At 45.5% G+C, this 9,178-nt stretch overlaps 1 long non-coding RNA gene across 1 annotated transcript; it reads left to right on the forward strand.

Annotated features, from left to right (window-relative positions):
* The first annotated feature begins 6,340 nt into the window (after positions 1-6,340).
* Positions 6,341-8,872, forward strand: LOC143420455 (uncharacterized). Its single transcript, XR_013100285.1, has 3 exons — positions 6,341-6,532; positions 6,848-7,724; positions 8,083-8,872. It is a non-coding gene; the product is annotated as an uncharacterized LOC143420455 (long non-coding RNA).
* The last annotated feature ends 306 nt before the right edge of the window (positions 8,873-9,178 follow it).

Consider the following 9,178-nt stretch of genomic DNA (forward strand, 5'->3'; position numbering starts at 1 on the left):
GAGCACATGCCTGTAAGTAGTTGCTATCTGTTTTGTAAGCTTTCCCGCGATAGTTTTGTGTAGCAGTTTAGAGGTTTGTGTGGAAAACTTTCTTTTGTGAAGAAAAACGGCCGCGATGCTAACACGTTAGCCCGTCTATGGGATTTCCCATGTAATGTTAGCATTAAGCTAATCGCTAAATGCGTGAGCCTGATAACCAGTGAAAGGGTTTGGATAAGTTTGTGTTTATGTGTTATATACATTGTAGTGCATGGCTTAATGTTTGATGTTGTAAAGAAAATGCAATTACAGCAGAAATGTAATATTTTATTTTTGTTTCTGTACCAGTTTTACAGTGCTTCAACAGTAAACATCTAAAACGTATCCGCTGACTCCTGGATGTTTATTGTGGACCTGTTAGCTATCTGCCAAGCTAGAAACCAGCTTTACACCCTAGTGAGGGCAGAATAGTAAAAAGGCATCGTCCCAACACGGCTACCTACAGAAAAGTGGATCTGCGTGGAAACAGTTTCTTCTGTTTCTTCTAAGCTACAATGGATAGTAACGACGACATGCTTGAGACGCGGTCAATATGCTCCAACACCTCACGTGCCAGTCAGCGCTCTTCAGCCAGTGCCATTGCAGCCAGAGCACGGGCAAAAGCAGAGGCTGCACGTGCTCAAGCACTATTTGCACAAAAAGAGGCAGATATGTTAAAAGCACAAGCATATATTGAGGAAGAACAACAAAAAGCAGCAGCTGAGGCTGCTAGGAAGAGAGCAGAGCTGCAAGCCAGTTTGCATACCTTGAGGCTTGAGAGCGCGGCTGCAGCTGCCATTGCTGAAGCGAATGTTCTTGAAGCAGCTATTGAAAACGAATTTGGGGAGTTAGAGCGGGTTAGCCTGAAAAGTGAATACGTTGAGCGTAATCCAAGTCCTGAACCTCACCAAAACACACAGCTACCAGAACTCATGCCAACTCTGATGCACCAACTACCAGTCGACACTGATGAGATCAGCAAATACAAGTTGCCTGTTCAGAGAACATCCAAATTGAGTCAAGATGCCACTCCCTATTACCCTCGTACTCAAAGCCCCTGCAGGACAGCCCCGTTCAAGCAAGAACATTCACACAGCTTAAATCCATCCAGGGATACCTACAGACACCAGACACAGTCACATGATATGAGACCATACAGCAGTAGCTACCAACCGCCTCAGTCTCATACAGGTGCTGCCAGGACTGATGAGCCCACTTCATCATCGACCACAGACTTGGCCAAGTATCTAATACGGCGAGAGATGATAAGCTCTGGGCTGTTAAGGTTCGACGATCAGCCAGAAAATTATTGGGCCTGGAAGCAATCTTTCCACAGTTCTACAGAGGACTTAAAACTGACGTCAAGAGAGGAGCTTGATCTGCTATGTAAATGGCTGGGACCAAAGTCATCAGAGCATGCTAAGAGGATACGAGCAGTCCACATACACGATGCAGCTGCAGGTGTAAGTATGGTATGGCAAAGGTTGGAAGACTGCTATGGATTGCCAGAAGCAATTGAAGAAGCTCTCCTAAAGAAACTGGATGATTTTCCAAGAATCTCAAATCGAGAAAATCAAAAGCTGAGAGAGCTGGGAGACATTCTCTTGGAGCTTGAAGCCGCCAGAGCCGATGGGTTCCTACCAGGCCTCAGTTACCTGGACACATCTCGGGGCATCACTCCAATCATCCAAAAGTTGCCATACTCCCTGCATGACAAGTGGGTCTCTTTAGCATCTCGTTACAAAGAAAATCATCAAGCGTCTTACCCACCGTTCTCCTTCTTCGCAAAGTTTGTTTGTGATCAAGCCAAAATGCTCAATGATCCAAGCTTTGCCCTTCTTACAAGTGGTTGGAGGACGGGGAAGCCAGAAAACCCCTTCAAATCAAACATGAAAATACCCATTTCTGTCAAAAAGACAGAAGTCTCCTCAAACTCTAAAAGCATGCAAGCCAGCCCCTCAGGGAAGAGGAGGGCCGAACCAGATGAACAATGCCCACTCCATAACAAACCACACCCCCTCAGAAACTGTCGTGGGTTTAGGAGTAAATCTTTGGATGAAAGGAAAGCTTATCTTAGAGAGAATAATATTTGCTTTAAGACTGCCACAAAAACGTTCAGTGCAGAGAGTGCAAGAGTGAGAACCACCCTACTGCGCTACACCCAGGGCCGGCCCCCTGGATATCAGAGACTCCTGTAACCGCAAGAGAGCAAGGCGGGGAGCAAGGAGAAGAAGCTCCTCAAGCTGTCACAGCAAAATGCACAGACATTTGTGGGACTACCGTCAGAGCAAAGTCGTGCTCCAAAATCTGTCTTGTCAGAGTTTATCCAGCTGGCCAGAGGGAGAAAGCTGTTAAGGCGTACGTTGTTCTCGACGAGCAAAGCAATAAGTCTTTCGCAAGAACAGAGTTTTTTGAGCTTTTTGGAGTTACAGAGGGCGCGGCATCATACACCTTGAAGACCTGCTCAGGAGTTATGGAAACAACAGGGCGCCGAGCTAACAATTTCATCATGGAGTCATTAGATGGTAAGACTCACATTCCACTCCCCACCTTAATTGAATGTGACATGCTTCCTGATGATAAGTCTGAAATCCCCACACCTGAGATCGCCAGACATTATCCACATTTCAAGCGGGTTGTGGATAAAATCCCGGCTATAGATCCATCAGCAAGCATCCTGATCTTGCTCGGTCGAGATGTACCACAGGCACACAAGGTTCGAGAGCAATGCAATGGGCCCCACGATGCCCCCGACGCCCAGCGTCTCGACTTGGGATGGGTGATTGTGGGAGAGGTTTGTCTCGGAAGAGCTCACAAACCAGAGTTTGTAAACGTCTATCGGTGCAACGTGCTGAGTAACGGTCGTACATCTCTGTTCGACCCTTGCACTAACAGTCTCCACATCAAAGAGAAGCTTGACACTCCAGAGCAGCATCATCAGTTTCTAGGAGCTAACGCATCCGAAATCCTGTTTGATGGGAAAGATGGCCTTGGTGAAGGGGTCTTCCGGCAAACGCCACACGACAACAAACCTGCTATGTCTGTGGAAGACAAACTCTTTCTGGAAATAATGGACAACGAGGTCTTCATAGATGACTCGAATAGTTGGGTGGCACCACTACGCTTCAGGCAACCAAGGCACAAACTCCCTAACAACCGAGCCCAAGCAGTCAAGCGTCTTTTGACATTACGGCACATGCTGGAGAAGAAGCCAGATATGAAAGAACACATGATTGCCTTCATGCAGAAGATCTTTGAGGCAGGTCATGCTGAACCAGTACCACCACCCACTGGTGAACAGGAGTGCTGGTATTTACCAATCTTCGGAGTGTATCATCCGCGAAAACCAGGTCAGGTACGGGCAGTGTTCGACTCCAGCGCTAAGCAGGATGGTGTCTCACTGAATGACATCCTGCTGAGTGGCCCTGACTTGAATAATTCACTTTTAGGAGTGCTCATCCGCTTCCGCAAGGAACCTGTAGCGGTGGCAGCAGACATAGAACAAATGTTCTATTGCTTCAAAGTCCGCCACGATCACCGAGACTTCCTACGTTTCCTCTGGTTCGAGGACAATGACCCCACCAAGCGCATCACAGAGTATAGGATGACCGTGCACGTATTCGGCAACAGCCCCTCTCCTGCTGTTGCCATATACGGCTTGAGAAGAGCAGCTTTGCAAGGACAGGAAGACCAGAGTGCAGAAGCAAAGCAGTTTGTTCTAAAGAACTTCTACGTGGACGATGGTCTTGCTTCCTTCCCCACCGATGACAATGCCATCCGAGTCCTGAAGGAAACCAAGGAGATGTTGGCTGATTCCAACATACGGCTACATAAGATAGCCTCCAACCACGACGTAGTAGTGGAGGCGTTTCCACCTGAGGAACGTGCTAAAGAGCTGAAAGACCTAGAGCTAGGTGTGGATCCGTTACCTATGCAGAGAAGCTTAGGTCTCAACTGGCACCTTCAAACCGACAGCTTTACCTTTCTTGTCTCCCAGGAGGAGAAGCCCTTTACCCGTAGAGGTATTCTCTCCACAGTTAACAGCATATTCGACCCGTTGGGGTTTGCAGGTCCTATAGTAGTCCAGGGCAAGGCTATAGTCAGAGAGTTATGCGCTGAGCATTGCGATTGGGACACCCCGATACCTGCTGAAAAAGTGGCACAGTGGAAGTCTTGGAGAGACTCACTGAAGGCACTCGAGCAACTTCACATACCAAGGCAATACCTACCTGTTTCCCTGCTTTCCACACGGCACAGGGAGTTATGTGTCTTTTGCGACGCGTCCACCATGGCCATCTCTGCAGTTGCCTACCTCAGGGCAGTTGATGATGAAGGACACTGTCTTGTAGGATTCTGCATGGGGAAATCTAAGTTAGCACCCCGGCATTCCCATACTGTGCCCCGTCTAGAGCTTTGTGCGGCTGTACTAGCAGTTGAGCTGGCCGATATCTTGAGGGATGAGCTAGATGTGGAAATCCACACAGTGAAGTTTTACACCGACTCCAGAGTTGTGCTGGGCTACATCTGCAACGCCAACCGGAGGTTTTATGTGTATGTTGCTAACAGAGTAGCACGCATCCGGAAGTCTTCGCAGCCTGAACAGTGGCACTTTGTCAGTTCAGAACACAATCCTGCTGACCATGGTACCAGACCAGTTCCAGCTGCACTGTTGAGAAATACAAACTGGTTTTCTGGGCCATCATTTCTTGAAAACGACGAGCGAGTTGCACTTACCCCACCAGAGTTCTTTGAGCTCGTTGAACCAGACGGGGATGCAGATGTGCGTCCACTAATAGCAACCTTTGCTACAGGAGCTTCTGAAAGACAGCTTGGTTCACACAGGTTCGAGCGCTTTTCCAGCTGGAAGACACTTGTATGTGGCATAGCAAAGCTCATCCAGAAAGTCAGATCCTGTGTTAAGATCCTGGAGGGAGATTTGACAAAGGTAGATGAGCGTACACAGGCAAGAACAGTAATTGTACAGACTGTACAGCACGAGGCCTTCAAAGAAGAACTCAAGAGCCTGTTCAAAGGAGAACTTGTCTCAAAACGCAGCCCTCTCAGGAAACTTGACCCTTTCTTGGATTCAGATGGTGTACTGAGAGTTGGTGGCCGCACGTCATTATCCGCAATCTCATGGGAAGAGAAACATCCCATAATCATTCCCAAAAGCAACCACATTGCTACCTTGTTGGTGCGGTATTATCATGAGCAAGTAGTACACCAAGGTAGACACTTCACGGAAGGGGCCATCAGATCCGCTGGACTGTGGATTCTGGGAGGAAAAAGACTTGTATCAAGTATCATACACAAGTGTGTCATCTGTAGGCAGTTGAGAGGAAGTCTGGAAAAACAAAAAATGTCCAACTTACCTGCTGATCGGTTGACCCAATCTCCTCCTTTCACCCAAGTTGGATTAGATGTTTTTGGACCATGGACGGTTTGTGCCCGTCGCACGAGGAGAGGCCTTGCAGAGAGTAAGCGCTGGGCTGTTATGTTTACTTGTTTAGTAACAAGGGCAGTTCACCTGGAGGTGATAGAATCTCTGTCTACGTCAAGCTTCATAAATGCGCTTAGGCGATTCACTGCCATCAGAGGTCCAGCAAAGCTCTTTCGTTCAGACCGAGGCACAAACTTTGTCGGTGCATGTAAAGAACTTGGTATAACCCCAGAAGATGCAACACTTCATTCTTACCTCAGAGACCAAGGCTGCACGTGGGACTTCAATCTTCCACACTCCTCCCACATGGGGGGAGCATGGGAAAGAATGATAGGGATGGCTCGCCGCATTTTGGATAGCATCTTACTCAAGATGCATTCCCCTAGTCTTTCACACGAAGTGCTCACCACGCTGATGGCAGAGGTCGCAGCCATCATGAATGCCCGGCCAATAGTCCCTGTGTCGTCAGATCCAGACACGCCGACCATACTCACCCCTGCTATGCTTTTAACACAAAAGGTGGACTCCGTGTCTGCTCCCTTGGAAGACATCGACCTCAAGGATCTTTACCAAAGTCAGTGGAAGCAAGTTCAAAGTCTTGCGGATTCATTCTGGAAAAGATGGCGTCAAGAGTACCTAACGACACTCCAGCCAAGAAGGAAATGGCAAGCAGAACAAGCCAACCTGCAAGTTGGAGATGTTGTGCTCCTAAAGGACAAGGAGGCTAAACGAAATCAATGGCCCACAGGACTTGTGGTAAATACCTTTCCGGGTCAAGACAGCAGGGTCCGGAAAGTGGAGGTGAGAGTTGTTCAAGGAGGCACCCCCAGGGTGTATTCGAGACCCGCCACTGAAGTTGTGTTGTTACTCAGAGGGACATAGTGGTATAGTACTCTATACCAGGCGGGGAGTGTGCTGCCCCTTTAAGGCAGGCATGATCATTTGGGTGTGTGTTTTTTGTACCAGCAGACTTGCCGTAGTACCTCACCAGTGAAAAACAGTCCTTTAGACAAACTGTCGTCTATTCCACTTTTTGTTCACTTTTTCTTGCTGAGCCTGAGAGAGCACATGCCTGTAAGTAGTTGCTATCTGTTTTGTAAGCTTTCCCGCGATAGTTTTGTGTAGCAGTTTAGAGGTTTGTGTGGAAAACTTTCTTTTGTGAAGAAAAACGGCCGCGATGCTAACACGTTAGCCCGTCTATGGGATTTCCCATGTAATGTTAGCATTAAGCTAATCGCTAAATGCGTGAGCCTGATAACCAGTGAAAGGGTTTGGATAAGTTTGTGTTTATGTGTTATATACATTGTAGTGCATGGCTTAATGTTTGATGTTGTAAAGAAAATGCAATTACAGCAGAAATGTAATATTTTATTTTTGTTTCTGTACCAGTTTTACAGTGCTTCAACAGTAAACATCTAAAACGTATCCGCTGACTCCTGGATGTTTATTGTGGACCTGTTAGCTATCTGCCAAGCTAGAAACCAGCTTTACACCCTAGTGAGGGCAGAATACCAACAGTGAGATCCTTCGTGGCAACTGCCATGCACATATTGTTCATAACACTGTGAAAAAAAGCCCTGGACAAGCTCTCAGTAGATGTGGAAAATATTGTCCTGAAGATATACAGCTTCTTTTCCACCTCTGCCAAAAGGAGAGAGTCCCTGAAAGAGTTCTGTGAATTTTGTGACGTTGAATTCCATGATATCCTGCGCCATGTTGTGACAAGATGGCTGTCACTCAACCCTGCAATCACCCGCCTGCTGCAGAACTGGGACCCGCTGAAGTCATATCTCATCAGCATTGGTGAGGAATGTCCAAGGCGCCTGAAGGAATTGCTGAAGTTGACAGAAGATGCTGCTGGAGTTGAGGGAGAGGCAGACATTGTGGAAGTCTACCTCCTCTTCTGTAATAATGTCATGTGTCTGTTTGAAGAAGTGGTGAAAAAACTGGAGAAGAATGTAACCACGTCTGTTGACCTCTATTCCATCATGGAGTGTTTCCTGACAAGACTTATTCAGAGAAGAGATGATGGGTTCTACGGGTACCTAACAAGACAAAAGCTCCAGCGTCTCTCGCCATCTGATGCTGATGGTGCCAGGCAGGAGTTTACAGCCTTCCTAGACACTGCCATCAGTTATGTCCGGAAGTGGTTTGACTTTTCAGAAGAAAACTGGCTTTTCCACCTGCAGCCCCTCTCTCTAGCATCTGGGAAGATTTCCTTTGATGACATGGAGAAGATCATTGAACGGCTTCACCTGGCTGGCAGGTAAGAAGAAAACATTTAGCAGTGAAATGATAAACCATGTTTTAATAGTATTGATGGTTAAAAATAAACAAATACAATTGATAGATAACATATATAAATAAAACCATAATCATTAACTTTGTTTGGAGTGTATATACACACGCATGCAATCTTTTATACACTATTTTACAAATTCAAGGAGTTCATATACTTAATATAAGGATGGATAAATACATAATAAATAAACTATACTTATTGTATTGTTTAAATGCTATACAACGTTACAAACATATACAATACATTTTTTCCATTTATTTACCACTGTAAATGTTCTATGTACCACTTAGGATTTAGGTCAACTTCTCATCTCTATTGGCAGGTTAAACATCTCTATGGATGAGCTTTATGAAGAGTGTGTCACTGCAACCAGCCTTCTGAAGCACCTCACCAAAGAACACCAGGAGAAGGAAAAGTGGCAGTCCAAGGGAACAGCAGAGAAGTGGATGGAAATTCTTCAGGCAGCTGACCTCCCCAATATGCAGGCTGTTGTATCCTTTGTACTCAGCATCCCATCTTCCACTGGGTTTGAGGAGAGGATTTTCTCTCTTATGAAGAATAAGTGGACTGATGTGCGGAACAAATGTTCTGAATTAATTAGAAGTGAGCTCATTGTCAGTCTAAATTATGATATGTCTTGCTCAGAGTTTTACTCTGCAGTACTGAAAGACAAACAACTCCTAACTGCAGCAAGAGCTCAAAAAAAAAATACAAATGGAAAAAGTAGTCTGTTTCCACATAATGTAGCATTGAGCTTGAGTTCATGAGTTTGTTGGTTTTTTTTACTTCAACTTTCAGCTACAGTCAAGGCCTTTGAGGCACAAATGTTGTGTTTACAGGTGTTCCACAGACTTTTTTTGCACTTTTCTAATTGCACTAAATGTGCACTGTTACAAGAATGTTTTTCTTTCTATTGTTTTCTATTAATTTATATAATTTTAGGTTAAGCAGGACAGAGTTCTTTGTGTTAATTTTGTCATTTTGCACAAAAAGTGAAGCGTACCAGTCTTTCGTTTAGGAAAGAGACCTATTTTATTGTGTTAATGTTGTCATTTTGCGTTAAAAATAAATGGATAAATGATCATTTGTTTCCCATGTGTTCATATCACAAAGAATATGCATCTACTTAAATCAACTTCAAGTCAAATGGTTAAAAAAAAAAAATTTCACACTCAAAAAAAAGAGCTAAAAAAATTCACCACACAGGGAAGGGTGAAGACAATTGGGTCGCCCGGCCCTGGCCACTAGGTGTCCCTTATTTTTTTTTTTTCAGGGAGTTGGCAACCCTAGTGGTGCAAAACGGTTGGGGACTCCTGCTGTACAGTACAGAATGCGTTTAGCTTGTCGAATTTACATAAATCTTTGATCGCTAGCAGTGTAACTCTGAAGTGCTGTACTGTATGTTTGGAAGTGTTCTC

The sequence above is a fragment of the Maylandia zebra genome, linkage group LG9 (genome assembly GCF_041146795.1).
Source record: "Maylandia zebra isolate NMK-2024a linkage group LG9, Mzebra_GT3a, whole genome shotgun sequence".
Classification (NCBI taxonomy): Eukaryota; Metazoa; Chordata; class Actinopteri; order Cichliformes; family Cichlidae; genus Maylandia; species Maylandia zebra.